The sequence below is a fragment of the Falco cherrug genome, chromosome Z (assembly GCF_023634085.1).
Source record: "Falco cherrug isolate bFalChe1 chromosome Z, bFalChe1.pri, whole genome shotgun sequence".
Taxonomy (NCBI): Eukaryota; Metazoa; Chordata; class Aves; order Falconiformes; family Falconidae; genus Falco; species Falco cherrug.
In genome coordinates this window covers 13,373,799-13,393,651 of record NC_073720.1, presented here as the reverse complement: position 1 = coordinate 13,393,651, position 19,853 = coordinate 13,373,799, and the positions used below count along the sequence as shown (strand labels likewise).

Sequence of the window (19,853 nt, the reverse complement as noted above, 5' to 3'; positions counted from 1 at the left end):
ACACTAATAATTTGCATTTGGGTTTTAATTTCAGCTGTTTATACATAAAAAGAGGGAGATTATTATTTTTATTGTCAAATCCGTTTAATAACTGAAGGTACTACTGAAGCCCTGATGCATTATTATATTAGAATCTTTCTGAGCCCATTTCCTGACTTACTCCGTATAAAGAGTATGGGTTTATTTAAAGTCTTACATCTAGGATATGTTTGGAGTCAGAGTACAAATTTTTTAGTTTTTCTCAAGTATTTACAAGCTACTTATACATGCATGTTGCATGAGAAAAAGGACATTGCACTCCACTTACAAGTAAAAAAATCCATCAACAACAGCAAAACTTGCAAGGCTTACAGCATGTAAGCACAAGCCAAAAAAAAAAAAAAAAAGTGGGAATGCACATGAGAATCTCGAAATCTTATTGTATTTTATGTTGCTGAATAAAGGCAAGATGATGTCTTTTCTCTACACATAAAACTTTATTGTATCTCTCCTTGGGGAAGTAACTTCAGTCTCTTGCCATTGTAGAGAGAATAGTGTATGTGCTCCCAGGGCCATGGATAGGCATCTGGAGCATTAGGATTTTAGGGATTAAGAACAATAAATTGATTATTAGTTATAGATGCAGTTTTAAACCTGAACATTTCTTGTCTAGTGATGTTATTTAATAGGCAGTCTTTCTTTAATAGGCTCCATTCTTCCAATGCAGGTCAGTTTAGCAAAATGCTAATGCTACCCAGTAAATTGTCTTTTATTCTGCAGCTGTGGGTTTAAACAAGCACTTGCAGAGTATCTCTATCTGCAGGGAAGGAGGCAGTGACATTGAAAGGAATGACTAGACCTGGGAACATGGAGCTCTTATGAAAATGACAATGAAAAATTAATTCCTACCTATACTAATCTTTTCATCTGAAACAATAGGCAGCTGTACCAAGCTAAGCTCTTTCTAATCTTAACCGGCTTCAAGAGGTACTTTTTCCATAAGTATGAAATGGGCTTGAACCATTTCTTTCACACACAGTTTGGATAGGTTTTGTTCTAGCGGTGAGTTGGGGGTTTTTGTGCCACTTATTCTTCTGTAATTTTTGGAGTGTTCATCATCCCAAACTAGCTAGGGAAGGCTGATAATATTACACCAGTCAAAATGTAAAGTCCTTTTCTAAACCCATAACAAAATCCCTAATTTCAAGACTGTTTCACTATCAGCCATTTCTCCTGAGAGTGTGAGAGCCCTCAGGCTGGTTCCCATTCTTTGCTGAACTCCTGGTACTGTTTACTCTACCTCCCTACTGAGACCACCTAGTTTATTTGCAGCAAAGTAGGTTTTAACTGCATCCATACACATAAGACATGAAGAGAGGGATGATCAAAATGCACAGTGTAACAAGGCTAAGTCAAGTGTCAAAATACAGCTGGGTAATTACCTCACACATACCTATTTTTAATACTTTGGGGGGGGGGGGTTAGGTCTGTTCACTGTCGCAGTTGACAGTTCTACGGGAGCTGATGAGGTTTATTTTATTTAATACAACTCATTCCAGAAAAATTAATCAGATTATCATTTCAAGTTAAGACTGCTATGAAGAAACAGCAGTAGCTTACTACAGTTCATTTTCATGACATATTTTAGTTTTGTTTCCTTTTTTAGAAATATACATGTTCATATTGAGTTGGTGCTGACACACCCTTTTTTATGTAGGTCAAGTGCATTTTTATTTTTCTTGATCATTGGTACTTAGCCAATTTAACTGAAGGAACTGCAGGTTTTTGTTTCACAACGTTTTCAATTGCTTCTAAGAGGGAGCAAAGGGCCACAGACACCATAGAATTAATATGCAGTGATTGCATCAGAGAGTCAGCTTAAATTTCAGGTGTTCTGAGAGCAAAAGGTTTGGAATACAGCAGAAAGCAACAACTGGACAGTAGTGCTAGAAACAGAAAAGAAAAGATGGGCCTGCATTTTCCTGATAGGAGTTTTCCTGTACCTGCAGGGAGGTTACTGAGAAGGTGAGGGCAGGCTCTTGCTGCAGTGCATGGTAGGAGGACAAAACATGACAGCCTTTATATTGAAACAAGGGAGGTTCTAGCTGAATGTAAGCTATTGTTTTTTCACACTAAGGACAGTCAAGCAGTGGAACATGTTGACCCAGAGTGGTTGTGCAGTCTTCACCCTTGGAGATTTCCAAATGGATAACCCCAGAGCGACCTGGTCTGGTCTCACAGGTAACTGCTTTCAGCAGAGAATGGATTAGAGATCCCCAGGCTCCCTTCCAACTTGAATTATTCTTTAATTCTGTCATTCAGTGCTGTTCTACTTAACCTTAATTGGTCCCATGAAATTTAGGTAACCCTGCTAGGTCTTTCTACTGCTTTTGTTTTCCATTTTTAGTGCATTTCTTACAATCTGCCTCCATAGAAACAGTCTCTTTCTGTGTGCAGCATTTCCTGAAGTTGGTGATTCATGTGTGCATGTCCCACACAGTTACCTCTGCTTTTCAAATTCTTCACTAGCAGCGCCCCAATAAGGAGTAAAACTTCAGCAGCTTGTACTTAACTGATCTTTTTAGTCATGGTGATAAGACTTACCTGCCACATCTAGCTCAGGTAATTAACACATGCAGGAGAATATGTGGACGCCGTGCTTCCTAACTGTAAACCTTGCAGGTTTGTTCACTGCATACTAGGTAGCTCCACATGTTCAGAGCACTTAAAATAGTTCTAAACAAGCATGTGGTGTTTGGTTTTCCACTTGCCTAACTTAAATAGATACTGGTACCTCTAGAGTTAAGGTCAACTAGCTTTTTTGAGTTTCTTAACTTGTGTTCAGGCAAATGCCATTGCTTTGCTCTTCAAGACTGTTTTAAGAATAATTCTTTGGAATGGACATGCTTCTGCATGTCTAATTTGATAAACACAGATAGGTGGCTAATTTCAGTCTCCAAGGATGGTGGCTCCACAAGCTCTCCCTATGCAAACTTTTGCTATTTAATACACAGCTTGTGAAATATCAATTAAATTGCTAAATAATTGATTTCTCTCTAAAAATAATTGCAAGAGACAAGTTGCTTTGTCCCTTTTCCCCTACAACTCTCTTGTCTTCATCTCAGCCTCCCTTCCCTTCTGTGTTGCATTTATAGACACACACAACAGGAGACAGAAATTTCCTATTTACCTCTGTCTTCCATAATTCTCCTGACTACTACCACATGTCTTCTCTCTTCTTTCTCTGCAGGTGTCTACTCTTGATCCTCTCTCATTTCCCTCCACATCTTTTTCTTCATCTCATTTGAATAGACAACTCCATCTGTCGTCTCTGTGGTGATTATCCATAAATCTACATCTCCAAACCTCTCCTGTTGCCTTTTGTCCAAATAAAAATATTGGCCTATCTCTCTGACATTTCTTTGTGTATTTGTCACCAGCAAAGCAAGGTAGACAGGGCTCAAGGGCAATTCCTGATCAGTCATGCTAATCCTTTGTTTTTCATGTTCTTCCTCAACTACTGTAGAAAACTGTAGTTGATCCTCACCACCAGTTAAGAAGCAAATCACTTTTCACTTCTGAATTCAGATCCAAGCTGTCTTGCACATTCCTTTGTGTTGCTATGCTAAAATACTGTGTTTCCTGCCCACCAGATCTCTTTGTGTATTTTACACTAAGCAGACACTGTACAATAAACAGAAAAATTGGGCAAGGAACAAGCCAACCTCATTCTTTCCCAACCAAGTACCCTAAACAGTAAGTTACAGTCCCATTCTGTGCTGGTTATCTTATTTCTGTCCCTGTAACTCTTGCATTCATAGCCTGAATGGAAACAAGAGGTGTAGAGAAAATTCTAGCCCAGATTACTCTATGCCATAAGAAATAAGAGATTTGGGATAGAATTGCCCTAGGATGAGATGGTAATTTAATTTATGCCTCCTGGTTTCTAGGCAAATGACCAAGCAGGTCTGTTTTTATCCAAGTGAGGCAATAATTTGTAGTCCACACGTTTTTTAGAAGCCTATGCCCTGTTTGCTCAGGTGGCAACCCATAGAAGAGAACTGCGTGATCACAGTGAACAGAAACAATGTTACAGACTTGCTAGAAAAATAAAATTAAAATTGATCTAAAATTACAAAATAATCATTGGAGATTTTGAAATGTGAAACTGCTTTTGGTTTACTAAGGAAGTGAGGCTAACTGATCTCACAATCTATGGGTCCCGTTCCTTCCAATATTGTATTATCCAGTTGTCGAGTGTAAAATACATTTAAAAGAGAGTAGAATTCCCAAAGATAATAGAAACATACAATTTCTCTGAAAATTGCCAAATGAATGGAGAAAAGAGACCTTAATTATCATGTCTCCTTGTGTGGAAGGAAAATTGTGCAAAATGTAGTTAACATTGCAAAAGTTAGTTACATTTAGTTAACATTTGGCAAAAGCCCATTAGACCACCAGCATATGCATGCTGGCCATTGAAGTGCACTTGTGCAGAAGCCACCCCATCGTTGTAAGCTTATCTCCAGTCCAACCACAGGCTTTCAGTCTCTCTGTCAAGGGAGCATCATAGAGGATGTCAGGAAGTGGGAAGCTGGCACTACAGTGGCAGGGTGAAACAAATTCTTAGAAAATCAGCCTTCATTAGTTCCACTGCTCACAGGAGAACATGGGTTTTTTTCCAGGCTGGTCTCAGCTTTAATCATGTGCTATTGCCACTGTTTAGAACTTCATTCCTGTTGACTCAGTATTGCAAAACTGTCCCTGAAAGAGCTTTTGTTCTCACAAAATTACAGACTTATATTCAAGTGCACAAACTGTTAGCAGTGCCCAACGTTTAATGCAACTGAGGGTGTAAGGGATAAGCAATGTCTTTAAGCCGCTCATCGCGCCCTGGCACTGTTAAACGTAGGTCAATACCACTGTGTGGAATGAAATTATTTGAAGATAATTTTGTTTCATACTAGCTGTCTGTAATTCAAACCTCATCTCCTGGCCTGAGAAGGATGGTACATAAATCATTACAAGAACAGGAATGTGTATTCTCTTCCTCTGTGCTGCCATATTCACAGCTGGCACAGAGACCATCACCTCAATTCAGTGTCTTAGTGCAGTGTGTTTGCAGGGCAAGGTTTTGGTGGCGGGGGGCACAGGGGCGGCCTCTGTGAGAAGCTTCCAGAAGCTGCCCCCGTGCCCGGTGCAGCCCGTGCCAGCCGGCTCCGAGCTGGGCCCGGTGCTGGGCAAGGCCGAGCCCGTCGGTGCCGGTGGCAGCCGCAGGGACCGTGTATTTCAGATCGTGTATTTAAGTGCGAGCGAGCCCAGCAGCCCCGCGGCCCCCGGGCCGGGGCAGGGGGAGGCCGGGGGGCTCCAGGCGCCGCAGCAGCGGCTCCCCCAGCCCGCGGGGCGGCCCCCGGCGGGGCGGGCCGTGCCCCCAGCCCGCGGAGCCCCCGGGGGAGCAGCTCCCCCCCCGCAGCCCGGGCAGGGCCCCCCCCGGGGCAGGGGGTGCCCGCAGGGGGCTGTGACCCGCGGGCAGCGGCGCTGGGGCAGCTCCGGGCAGGGCCCGTGGCCCCGCGGGGAGAGGAGCCCGGGCCGGGCCGGGCTGGGGCAGGGCCGGTGCCCCCGCGGCGGCCGGGCCGGGCCGGGCAGGGGGCGAGGGGGCAGGAGCGGCGGACACGAGGTGTGAACTGACCGCAGCCCCCACTCCCCATCCCCCGGCACCACGAGGGGTGAGGAGGGAGAGAAGTCAGGAGTGAAGCTGAGCCTGGGAAGAAGGCAGGGTGGCGGGAAGGTGTGTCAAGGCTCAGTTTTCATTTCTTATGATCCTGCTCTGCTCTGATTGGTGATAAATTCATTTTCCCCGACTCGAGCCTGTTTTGCCCGGGCGAGCGCCCTGCCCCTGCCCCTGTCCCTGCCCTCACCTCCGCCCAGACCCTTTCCGTGGATTTTCTGTCCCTGCCCAGCTGAGGAGGGGAGGGATGGAGCCGCTTGGGTGGGCTCCTGGCAGCCGGCCCCAGCCAGCCCACCACGGTCAGGCACTGCACCCGGACCTCATAACCTAGTGCTACTTTCCATCATGTAAGTAGGAGGCTTTGCTGGGTTTTAATGTCAAACATGGTTCTTTGAGTACAGCTGCAGGAAAAACACAGACCTGCACATTTTGTAGATGCTAAAAAGAACAAAACCTCGTGTTCCTCAGTAATGAGAAATATGCTGTCACTCTGAGCTTTTTATAAAGTGATAATCATTAAAATGCTCTGGGATGTAATTTCAGTGCAGTAACTGAAAATGTCACTCATAGAAACACCAGGCATGTAATTCTTGTTACGGGTTACCAACCTGCATGCTAATGGAGGGAATAAAAAAAAAAAACCAACAACCCAAGACATGACAAAGCTTTTATTTTCCATGCACTTAGCCAAACACAAATAGATGAACTTTCTGAAGAATGACAGTTTGTTCCCAGGTTGAGAATTTATGTGACTTATTTAATGGTTTGGCTGTAAAGTAAAAAATAAAGTGGTTTGTAAAGGAATTTGGTCATTGGCTGCTGGTTTTGTTATGAACACAGTTCCTCTAAAAAAGGAATCAGATTTTGACTAATGGAAAAATATCATATAAAAGAAAACAAAAAGAGATTCAGGATTAGAACCAGAATTTCCTGAACGCCAGTGCCAGTTCTTATACATACTCACCAGTGGAAAATAAGCATAGAGAACGCAAAGTTCTTCTCAGAACGGGCCTCATAATGTCTCCCTTTCTCAATGAATGGAATTAGTTATGTATTTTAACTTTGGTTTTCAAGTGTTGTCTTGGAGGGTTAAGACAGTCTTAAGTTTAAAGCACCTGGAGTGCTGTGTCCAGTCTGGGGCTCCCTAGTAGAAAAAAGACATGGACATACTGGAGTGAGTCCAGCAAAGGTCCACTAAGGTAATTAAGGGACTGGAGCATCTTTCCCAGGGGGAGAGGCTGAGAGAGCTGGAACTATTCAACCAGGAGACAAGAAGGCTTGGGGAGTCTCGTCAATGGGGTTAAATACCTGACAGGGGTAAAGAAGATGGAGCCAGGCTTTTCTCAGTGGCGTCCAGGGAAGGGACAAGAAGAAACGAGCACGAACTGAGGTATAGGAAAATCCACTTAAACATAAGAGAAAACTTATTTACTGTGAGAGCAGTCAACCAGTGGAAAGCGTTGCTCAGAGAGGTGGTGGAATTGCTGTCCTGGTAGGTATTTAAAACCCAGCTGGACATGACCCTGGATAGCCTGCTCTAGTTGACCCTGCTTTGAGCAGTAAGGTGGAACTAGAGCATCTCCAAAGGTCTTCCAACCTCATCCATTCTTTGACCGTTTTAAATGTTTACTAAAATTCCTGCCACTTGGATATTTTTTGTTTAAATTATTTATAATGAAATTGCTACTAGCAATTCTGCGTATGGATAATCCCTTCAATTGAAAGTCCTCAAAGCATCTTGGAAACATTAATTTCAATTAACATGATAAGTATAAGTGTAGTTAAAATGATACACCTCTTGGTGAGATTTAGTGTCTGCCCATTTTGCAGGTTGGCAAGAGATGTCCAAGATGTCAGAGACTGACCTATTTGTAGGGATGGGACCAGAACTCTGGAGCTGAGTTCTAATTCTTCCTGTTTGTCAGCAGAACATACACCTGCTTTCTGACACTTATTTCTGTGTTCCCCACTTCTTGGATGGTACCTGGAAGGCTTTGTATCCTCCGTGATTCTCTGCCCTTGGTAATTTTTTTCCTCCTCTTATCCACAGATTTGGGCTCCAGAACCTGTGCTTTCACTGAGGAAAGTAAAAACAGTATCAGGTCTTACACAGTAGCAGCAGAGTGCCTACTTTTAAAGCTCTTGAACCAATGGAGAGGACATTCCTACCAATTTCACTTGCAAACAGCCTGCTGAAATGCCTCTGATTTTAACAGCTGCCCACTGTATTTCTGCAGTTTTTTATAATAATGATATTACTGGTGCTAGCAGTGCTTCCTGCTGATTGTTTACATATATAATCAATGCATTTATCCCATAACCTGGAGTATTTTCCGTGTCATGGTGCCAAAAGCATGAAGTGTTTCCTGTCGTTTGTAGTTTCTAGTAATGGATTAGTTTGAGTATTTAATTCACTGAATGCAAAAATGCATGAACTCAGTGAAATAAAATTGTTTTCATATTAGAGTGTATACTAGTGAATTTAAGTCCATTAACAAAACTGACCTTGAGAAGCTGCTACGAAGCCTTCAGATTCCTGCAGGAAAATACTTGCTTCCCGAAGAATTTCAGAAAAAATTGCGTTAAGTCAGGAATCACTCCATATAATTTTTCAGTTTAGATCCATTTAGTGTGCTATTGTTTTAAGACTGCGCTTAATATTTTATATTTTACATTTAGCAATTCATATACTATATAAAATATACTATAAAAAAATCCTCAGATGCTACAATACCTAGGGTTGAAGAAAACTTTGAATAAAGCAGTGGGTGACTCCCATTACCTTCATCACAGAGAAGACTAAGAAATCTCAAAAATTTTAGATATATATAGGACTCTCAAAGGAGTAAAGAGGTTCATACAGACAGCATAGTAAAGGACTAAGGCCATATCCTTGATTGCTGAGTGTTGTGAAGTGCAAACATTTCATGCCTAGAAATAATGCTTGGTAATAACACCAAAAAAATAGATCTGCTGGCCTGTGAAATTCTCATGAAAGTAAGTGAGTTTTAACAGATGAAATTATCAGATATGGAGCATGTGAAGAAAATGTAGTATTAATGACACAAAAAGCCATCACATGGAAAAATAGGATAATGAATGATTCCTGAATCACCAGTAGTCTTAGCCTTTTCCTCAGTAGAAGAGTCCTGCTTTTGCCACATAAACGGTCTTAAGACTGCTTCCTTCTTGCATCTGCTATTTGCAGTTGTCCCATGAATACATCATTGACATGTAATAGAGCTTTAATACTATGCTCAAAGAAAATATTCATGTATATCTAGTCTCACAGATGTGTCTGCTCAGAATGTGATCCTGTAAAAGGAACCACAACATTTGTTTACGTTTTTGAATGTTGTGTTTCGAATGTTTTGAATGTTGTGAATTTGAATGAATACACTTGAAGGACAAGGTGATTCAATATTGAGAATTAAAATGAAAAGGAGTAAGCTTAAGCTAATAAATAGATAAAGAGAACAAATGGTCATACTCTGGATAGCAATGTGGTTGTTATCGTGCACTCCTTGATTTGGAGATTTTCTGTTTGTTTATACTGTTGCATACCAATAATTTTGAAACTATTCCGGGCATATGCAGGTATAAAAAGTAAGCAGTTCTGCTCAAATCAGAGCTCTTGAGGTGTAAAAAAGAGCTTGTGAGCTTTTCCTTTCCTGTGCTTCTAAGTATACATCAGTATTTTCAGGTACCAGTTTCACCTTCCAAAGAATTAATTTTGTTTAAGCAGTTAAAGAGTTGAACAATGAAATTAGGATTGGAAACTGAAATAGTGGAGTAGATTTTGAAATGCAATGAACAGCAACAACTCAGAGATCTAGTGTTCTTCTGCACCACTGGAGGAGGGATGTACGAGGAATCTCTATTAAAAAGCCTGTCTTCTTGATCTGGTTTTCACATCAGAATGGGCTGTGACAAGCAGCTAAATGTTACTGTGTTTATTTAACCTTCCCACAACTGGAGCATTACCTGTCTCCTGTCTGTATAGGATAGCACAGCACTCTGACTGCACTTTCAGCTTCTGTCAAAGGGCAGTAACGTATCCATATGTCAGGTTAGCAGCTGTGTGTTCAGATCTGTACTACTTGGACTCCCAGTCTGTGATGCTGGATGCCTGTCCTGAGTAGCTCACACTATAGTCCGGGTTGGAGAAACGAGGTTTGCTTCGGCATGCTGCTTCGTTGTCTATAGATATCTGAAGCAGTTTAGGAACATGTCAGAGGTGGCTGTTGAACTGAGTGTGTAATTAGTGTATGTTATTCAGCAGCATTTTACCATGAGGAAGAATTGATCTGTATTATTGAACAGCTAATAATTTTTATACCAGTCAGCATACTACATAAAAGATAGCTATGTAAATGAAAAGTAAGACAGCAAATGTTTAAAGTTAGCTAGTGCTCTGAAACTGAGGTAGAAATCAGTTTGAAGACATATGAGCAAAAAAAGCAGAAAAACAGTATTTATAACCCAGTGGACTTCTATGATTCAGTTGGTCTACTTATTTCTAAAATGCATGTTTACATCTAAAGATTTCAAAATGCCCCAGTTACCCATCCATATTGCCTGCAACTAACGTGCCCTCTTAAGGTCCTATTGCTATTTGAGCTGTCTTGAAAGACCATCTCAAGGCAGCCCTCAAAACCTGTTCTTCATCCAGCTAGTGAGTTCTTCATCCTGCACTCTCTGACCTGCACCTGGGACAAAACTCCAGGGAGGAGGAAGGAAAGGTGCCTCTCCTACCCAATTTGTGGCTGGTTCTTAGTTGCCTAGTAGTTTCTGTGTGCTTAGGCTGCTTCACAGATGCTTTGTTCTGCATGCTGATGACAGCCACCCCAAGACTGCTACATTGGTGGCCTTGTTAGAGATGTAAGCATCTTCTTCTCATGCACTCTGAAGGATGCACAAATTTCAGGTGGAAGAAGAGCTTAAGGGAGGCAGAGATCTGACTGTTCTGGCTCAAAGTTCTTACCATGCCCAGTTAATCGACCTGGATTGGATTTGAAAGGCTGTTACCAGTATCTATTAAGCAGCATCAGATCATATATTCAACATGCTGTCAGGGAAGCAACTCAAGATTTAAAATAAAAGAGTAATTAAAAACATGACTATATTATTCTTTAATGATTTTTCCATTTAAATTATATAAAATATCCTGCTACCTAGGGCATACAGCCAAGAAGGTGTAGGCATATGACTGTGAAAGGCATCACTGAAAAGGCAACTTGAAAAGATACAGGTAACATTAATAACTGAAGTGTGGATCCAAGTTTCAATAAAAATGACTTTTATATCAAGTGAAAAGGTCAGGCTTTATGTAAGTAAGGATTTAAAAGCTTGTGTTGCTATTACCTAAAGTAATTCCTACAGTGATGGCATTTTTTCCTCCTGCCATTTAATAAATGTCAGCATAAGGTTTTTATTTCAGGGATTGTGGAAGAAATATTGTGGATTAGACAGAAAATCCATGTTTTTACTATATGAGTTATGATTGTGTAACTGGTTGCCTACAAAATATTACTAAGTAAGGTAGATTGTAATGGGATATAGAATCAAATTGGTTGATGTTAATTATAGAGGCCGATCATTGTTTTCTAATTATTTAAATTACCATGCTTAAAATTATTTCAACTGTTAGTAAGATCTGCTAGTTTGCTGCAATTTACCCTGAAGTCCACCACACAGAGGGCAAGCATGAAGGTTCCTGACACTTAGGCCTTTTCTTTGATTCCTTGTAAATATCAAATACTTCTAAAATAAATCCCATTGACGTTTCAGATTTATTACCTTCAAATTTTCTTTTTTTGACATTTTTGTTAGATAGCCTTTGTCTGATTAAAATATGTGCAGACCTGACATTTCAGGTACTTGGTCATAAAAAGTCATCTTTATCTGCCTGCAGTTATTGAAACTTTTGAATTTTGGTCAGAGTTTTCTTTAAGGTGAAAATCAGATGATTTTGATTGCAAGCAGTTCTGAATTGACCACTCCAACACCCCATCTTCATACCTTCCCCTTTGGCCCTTAATTGGATAGTGGTTTTATAATCTGGAAGAAGTATGCCATTTCAAAGGCAGAGGACTCCAGTGTTGACTCCAGTGTTCCAAGGTGATGTCATTACACAGTATATTAAGGCTACTAAGCATCGTAGATCGAATCTGAGACTCAGTGCAAAGAAAGAAAAATTTCAAAGCCACTGAGGCTATATAATAAAAAGTGAACCAAGAACATTTACTGAAAAAACAGATGTAGTCAGATGCACTGCTACATGTTATAACCAAAGTTCTTCCTTTCATTCTGAGTCTTTCCACCAAATACCAGGAACATATTGAAGAACAGTGTTAAAATAGATCTTGCCCTAGTACAGAATATATTTTTTTATTCCTTGAAATCTTTTCTTCCCCAAATTCTGTTGAGTACCTATTTCTTCATTATTTAACCAAGAAGTATGCAAACTCCACAGAGGAGTAGGGTGAACTGAAATACTCATGTTAAAACTGATTGGACATGTTTGGTGTTACAGCAGAGGTAAGGGAGAGGCATCCTTATGTCCTTAGTTTGTTAAAATGGAACAACATCCATAGCCTGAAACCTAATATCCCATATTAAGTTAATCTTTATTCGTTAAGCCATGTGTTTGCCTTTGCTGCACAATGAAGATTTCTCTCTGCAAAATTAATTTCTTCAAGTTGTTTCTTGACACATTTTATTTATTCTGTCAGAGATGCAGATATTACCTGTTAGAAGTGGATTCATCAGTAGGAGACACAATACTGTCCTTGAAGTTTCTAAGGAACAGAGTGAGTGAGTTAATGAATGAGTGGGTTAATGAATGAATACATTAATAAATTTACCTTTAACCTCCAGAGATCACAGTGTAAGTCCTTATGCTGTAAACAAGTACATAACAGACTATGGTCTGCAACCTCAGGGTCATTTCCTTATACTGCAAAACACAAAAAATCTAAAGCACAGTTCACCATGACTGAGAATGTCCAAGGAACAGCAGCCTGGGATGAAGATGGGGGGTAGATCAGATCAGTGCTACACTTCATTCAATTTATATATTCATTGTGAAGAAATTAGAAGGGAAAGTCGTACTCCTGATCAAAGGGTGAATTCAGTTCCTTCAGAATGCATGTTGCAGCTCTTGGGGGCTTCAGTATTCTTCCACTGCAAAACTGTAATTAAATAAAGATTTTTTTTTTTTCTGGGAGATGAGCATCTGTGTGGAACTTACCAGGGTTGTGATACAGCAGTATTGGTAATGTTACTGGTTTGGCATGTAGAGAGTTCAGAGTAGTTTGAACATTTGACTTTCTGTAATGAGGCACTCCTCATAAGGAAGCTGTGTGGTTTTTTACTGACATTAGACATTAATGCCACCTAGGTAAAAACCTGTAGAAAATAATCTGTTCATAAAATCTATTATAGCAGTAGTCTACTCAGGAATTAGGTACCAGAGGAGTTCTACAAAATGCCACCAAGATTAGAGCTAGGCATGGTAAAGATACTTCTCTGCATATCCACATATTTCTATATTAAAGGGAGGATCATGCCCTAGGTTAGAAGTGCCAAAAAGATCAATCATTTTAAGCTCAGGAAAGTGAAGGTTGAAGGTTAAATATTGTTTTATTCCCATTATCGTCAGCAATTTCTCTCAAGTAATTGTGACACAAGATTTTTCGCTCTGTTTTGGATTACCTGGATAACTTTGTTTCATTCCCTTAGCTAACCAGTGTGCTGCTTGACCTGTGTATGGCATTAGTGGTAGCCTTTAGCCTGCAACCACAAAGTTCTTCGATCAACAAGGTTGAAGCTCGGGATTATGTTTGAGAAATGTTCATGTTCACAAATAATAGGAATTGAGTGTCTATATCAGCTTGATTGGAGAAGTAATTTTTTGTAATTGTTCTTTTATGGAGTAATTCTACAGTCACTTAGGCAATTCAAGTCTAAATGTACAACATGTACTTGGAAAAAGACAAAGAAACAGCTACTTCTATGACCTCATAGTGAGGACCTCCTGAAAAAGGGAACACTGAGACAGAAAACAATTATTTGTCCAATAATTTTCTCAGCTCCCACTGATACTGTTAATTGCTGAGCATACTTGTGATTGAACAAGAACATTTATTCCACTGCAGCCAGGTTCTTTCTGTTACAGTCTTACCACAGTCCTAAAGCTTTGAAGAGAGCCTCCAGACACAGACTTAGCCAAAACCGACTGTCTCAGTGGGAGGGAATAAGGAAACTGTGCTGAAGCTAAGGTCACAGTTTTCTTCATTACCCGATTGATGCTGGCAGGCACTAGGATGCGGAAGATGCTTCCCCTCCACCCAACCTCATCCCCTGTGTTCACCAAGAAAAGGTTATTTGGGGATGGCATCCAGTGAATAGAGCTTTGAAATTCAAAAGGGGTACTGGAATACCTTCAAAATCACAACTTTATCTGACTCTTTACTGCCCAGTACCACAGATTATTTGTTCTTTTTCCCTTTTGTGTCCTTCCTAATTGTTTTTCCTCAGTTTGACTCCATAAGCCTTTCACACTTCTCTGTTACTGTGTTCCCTGTACTACTTTCAAAGTCTGTTTTAATCTCTCCACAATAAACTTCCTCACCTCTACACCAACATCTTCCACCAGAAATGTCATAATAGCAAGACGTTTTGTGCCATTGTGTTGCTCATTGAAATTCTGTGTATAGCTAAAGATTATGGGAAATTTTTCATTGCAACATGTTTTCATTAGAAAAAAATTATAATAAAACTGCAATTATTGGCTTAAATTTCCGAGGATTTTCTACTGGGAAAATTCAAAACAAAATGCTTCATGTTGATATTTGGTGTTATTTCTTCATTTTGGAATTTTGAAAATTTGCATGCATTGGCATCAGTTGAAAAAGAATTTGTGACAGTAAAGTTTCATTATGAACTGAATTTTCTAAAACTGATTCTTCATAGTCAGCTTCCAGTTTGTGTGATTTTATGAAAATCTTTTGTGATGAACATAATCTTTAGTTTCAATCAAAAACTATTCAAGTTCTGACCTGCTTGTTATATCCCTTTCTTCCACTCTGTATTATTAATTGGTTGTTTACATTTTTCAGTTCTTAAGAGCAGAAGCTCTTCTTTGGATAGTAGCTAAAGCAGTGGTATTCTATCTTTGTTCTCGGGACTGTCATAATAAATATGATTTGAATAGTGATTATTTCATATCAAATACTTGGGTGAGAGATTGCCTGGGTTAATGCAGGAGGTAAGGTCAATTCTACCATGATCCATTCTGATCACCGATAGGAGCAAGCTAGTGCTTACGGCACTACTGCAGCTTTGGTAAATACCACAATTTATGTGAGTCATATTATGTAGAGATGTGTCACCAGTTCATGATGTCACTTCCCAAAGAAAGCAGTCATGAAAGCAGAATAAAATTTGCTGGTAGACTAGAACTGTATGTTTTGATGTAGAAATAAGTAATAGAAATCAGAAGTAGGGGAAAGTTTATTTTTCTCTAGTGATCATAACCATACATTTTCTCTTTAGAACTACCCTTCCTTTTAAACGTGGAACAATTGCATAATTTTAAAATGTCTCTGTGAAGTGATCTAAATCTACAAGGCAGTTTGTGTTTTGGAAGAATTCCATTTAGCCAGTCTTGAGACAAACTGTTCCCAGCATGCACACTGACAACCAGATTTCTGTCCTTTCTAAAACAGGGAGCATTTATTGAGCTCCGTGTTTAAAATACATTTCACCTTATGTCATAGTTGAGTAACTTCACTGCAAACATTTTCTGCCATATTCAGTTGTATGTTCTCTATGACATTTTATATATGCACATAAAAAAGAAACCATTTATCACCCTCAGTTAAATCTGATCCTCTGTAACAGCATAATGTCTAGCTGCCAAATAATTTCATGGTATTTTTATTGTTCTCAGTAGCTTTACTGAAATGGAGCCAAACAAAAGAATACCCTGGTAACTGAGTAATACAGCTTCCCACCTGGTCTCCAGGCAATACAGACCATTCTTAACGTTAGTTGTAAAAATATTCTACTTTGTTTCAAATTGTTTAAAGAGAGATTTTGTAAGAAATAGTAAAATGAAGTTAGTAACTTCAAAGTTAGTAATTTAATGTGTAGTTTTTCTTGCTGTGGCAGGTAAGTTGCCCATTGAACCTCATCTAAATTATTTCTTCACAGCAGTGTATTCAGATAGGATGATAAAGAACAGCTAGTTAAACTGTCCTGGTTTCAGCTGGGATAGAGTTAATTTTCTTCCTAGTAGCTGGTACAGTGCTGTGCTTTGGGTTTAGTATGAGAATAACATTGATCACACACTGATGTTTTCAGTTGTTGCTAAGTAGCGCTTACTCTAAATCAAGCACTTTTCAGTTTTCCATGCTCTGCCAGGGAGCAGGTGTGGAAGAAGCCGGGAGGGAGCACAGCAGAACAGCCGACCCAAACTATTCCACACCACAGAACATCATGCTCAGTGTATAAACTGGGGGGGAGCTGGCTGGGAGCTGCCGATCGCTGCTTGGGGACTGCCTGGGCATCAGTCAGCGGGTGGTGAGCAACTGCATCGCGCATTGCTTGGGTTTTTCTTGGGTTTTATTCCTTTCTCTCTTGTTATCTCCCTTTTCATTACAATTCTTGTTGGTTTTGTTGTTGTTGTATTTATACTTTACTTTGTTTCAATTATTAAGTTGTTAACCCACAAGTTTTACTTTTTTTGATTCTCCTCCCCATCCCACTGGAGGAAGGGGCGGGGGTCGGGGGTGGGCACGGAGGGGAGGAGTAAACAGATGGCTCTATGGTACTTAGCTGCTGCCTGGGGTTAACTATGACATAGACGTAGTGGCCTTTTTTTTGGTAAAACATTTACTTTCAGTCTGTTAGAGGGAGCTGAATCAGGTAGTCCACGTATGTGAGGCTGCTCTATGTCCATATCCTCAGGTTCTGCCAGTAGTGAAGCTGACGATAAGCACACAGACACAAGAAACACACACAGAGGTCAGACACAACAAAGACAAAATGTAGACATTTACACATTCGTATGTGAGTATTTGCACACCAAAAAAAAAACCAAAACCGGATCACTCTAGTAGCTGGTGTTAGATGCTCAGACAACCCGGTAGCTGGCCCCTGATCTGGGGTCTCCCCAGTTGTAGGAGAGCTGCATAGGAGCCTGGAGGTTTGCAGTCCTGCAGTCCCACTCCTCAGTGGTTAATCCAGCTGAAAGTTCATTAGCATTCAAATGCACCCACTCAGAACGGAGCACACCCAGACAGAAGGTAGTTAGAAATAGGGCTTAATGAGAATATAGGGCAGGCTGCAGTGATGAGGCACATACCTCGGTCAGACAAGTCACCAGTTACACTTAACTGACCCCTTTCTTCTCCTTTTCACCTTATTTTCCCATGCGTGTGTCTCCCCAGTCCACTTTGATCCCTTCCTTTCCTCCCCACACTCCTCCCTTAACGATTGCTCTACCTGCTTTTTCTGTGAGGGATGTGGGGAAGGGGGTTTGTTAGGTTGGCTCCTCCTGGTAGGTTTCACACAAGACGCAAAGGGACAGTGGTCTGACTGTGCTTTAGCAGTCTGGCATAGCTGATTCCTTGCACCCCATTATGCTGCTAAGGTTCCTCCCCCAGTGCCATCAGTTTTTATCTGATCCTGTCATGGCCTTTTTGTAGATGGTGATTAGCCTTTAATCAGATAGCCTAGCACAGTCTTCTGGTAAGTCTAAGCTGCATCCTAACTTGCTACAAAATGTTATGCTTTTATTGAAATAGATAAAGAGTGTACAGTAACACACTATTTTACCATAGTCATTATTGCTGTCAGTGTTTACATGTAACTGACTTAGACTGTCAGTATCTGAATCAGTTAATATAAGGAGTAATTTCTTTTTCTTTGTGTTTTAGGAATAAATTACTGATACTTGCAATGATATACTAACCCTGGAATATTTTTTTCTTGCAGATTATCAAGTGATCTGACATTCATGAAAGAGGAACAAAAATCTTCCTCACACACATGAATCCTTTCGGTAGGAAACTGGACTTTATATTTCATGACTATGCTATATATAAATCTTACTTAAAATTATTATAGCAAGATAAGGATTGTGGAGTTGGGCTTGGTAGTTGGTAGAAATTAACTTCCATCATATTTCAAAAGCAATTTTCAAGTTCTAATGTGAATTCCAACTTTCAAACTCTAAAATTTTACTCTTTAAAGCTTATGCTTTTCTTGTCTGTAAAACACTGCTATAAAAATAATAATCCTGAAATTATGGCTAAACATACAGATCACCAGGGAAGAAAATTCAGGATCCATGAGACCGATAGAAGAAGATTGCTATCATTAGCTAGAATATATTTTATTGGGAAAACAGTAGAGATGGCACTCAGAAGAGAAAAAGGAAAAAAATCTAGTATGAAAGGATCAGGTTTTAGCTTTTGTTACATTTCTAGCGTAAGTCTGAGCAAAGTACTTGATCATTCTGTGACTTGGTTCCCCATGTGTAAAGCAGGGATGATGATGCTTTCTTGTCTTGGCTTTTCTTGTCGGTTTAGATGTTGAGAGTTTTAAAAGTTGCAGGGTCATTTCTGTAAAATCAATATGAGTTGAGTACATAAACACTTGGATGGAAAAATAAGTGTCTACTTTGAAGAATCTGGAGTTTCATTATTTTTTGTTTTCAAAAATGACTGAAGTCTTTCATACTGAGAAGCACATCTCCATGTGTGAGAGAAGTTGTTCGATTCATTGTCATGTGTTGACTGCTAATCAAAGGAAGGACTACAAAGGGTTATTTGGAGGTTTGTTTAAGAGAGAAATTTAGGGAAAATATATTAGAAACGCTTATACAGGCTTTTCATGAAATCTAAAAGAACTTGTAGGTGCTTCCAATTTATGCAACACAGAAATGTGAAGTGCTTGGTCCCAAGAAATTAACTGGATGTCTAGCTTCCCCTACACAGCCAACAGCAGTAACTAAGCATCCTCACAGAGCACTCCACAAAACCTACATGCTAAAAGTAGCCACCTGGAATCAGTCACAAGAAATTCAGATCAGGACATGTCTGAACTCCCTAGCTTCCTGACACAGCTGGTCAGTGAGCCAGCCAGGGGAGATGTCCTGCTGGGCCTGCTGGTTACAGGCAGGGAGGGACTGGTGGGTGAAGTGGTGGCTGGAGGACATCTTGGGCATAGCGATCATGAGATGATTGAGTTTTTAATTCTCGGAGAAGCAAGGAAGAGGCTGGACTTTGGAGGGCCGACTTTGGCCTGGTTAGGAGGCTGGTTGACAGAGCCCCTTGGGAGACAGTTCTGAAGGGCCAAGGGGTCCAGGAGGGCTGGGCGGTCTTCCAGAAGGAAGTCCTAAAGGCTCAGGAGCAGCCTGTCCCCATGTGCCAAAAGACAAACCAGGGGAAAGACCAGCCTGGCTGAGCAGAGAGCTTTGGCTGGAACTCAGGGGGAAAAAGCAGAGTTTTCCACCTTTGGAAGAAGGGGCAGGCAACCCTGGAGGGCTATAGCGGTGTCGTGAGGTTATGCAGGGGGAAGATGGAGAGGAGAAAGCCCAGCTAGAACTCAGGCTGGCCACTGCTGTAAAAGATGACAAAAATGTTTTACAAATACATGAGAAACAGAAGGAGGGCCAAGGATAATCTGCATCCTTCATTGGATGCGGGGGGGAACGCTGCCACAAAGGATGAGGAAAAGGATGAGGTGCTTAATGCTTTCTTGCCTCAGTCTTTCACAGCAAGCCCAGGTTCCCTCTGGGTACTGAGCCCCTGAGCTGGAAGACAGGGTGAGGAGGAGCAGAATGGAGTCCCCACAGTCCAGGAGGAAACGGTCAGTGACCTGCTGCTCCACTGAGACACACCAGTCTGTGGGGCTGGATGGGATCCACCCGAGGGCACTGAGGGAGCTGGTGGGGCCAAGCCACGCTCCATCATATATCAACAGTGCTGGCTAAGTGAGGAGGTCTCAGAAGACTGGAGGTCAGCCAACGTGACACCAGTCTTGTAGGTACAAGAAGGGCAGGAAGGAGGATCCAGGCAGCTACAGGCCTGCCAGCCTGACCTCGGTGCCAGGGAAGGTTATGGAGCACATCATC

At 40.9% G+C, this 19,853-nt stretch overlaps 1 protein-coding gene across 7 annotated transcripts in view; it reads left to right on the top strand.

Annotated features, from left to right (window-relative positions):
- PRLR (prolactin receptor) overlaps positions 1-19,853 on the top strand; it is a 122,870-nt gene that overhangs the window by 76,940 nt on the left and 26,077 nt on the right. For 6 of the 7 annotated variants that reach the window (XM_005432888.3, XM_027811146.2, XM_027811105.2 and 3 more), the window contains one exon: positions 17,711-17,777. The exons of the other annotated variant lie outside the window; for it this stretch is intronic. The gene's annotated coding sequence lies outside the window, so the exon portion shown is untranslated. The remainder of the gene's footprint in view (positions 1-17,710; positions 17,778-19,853) is intronic. 7 annotated transcript variants of the gene reach the window in all.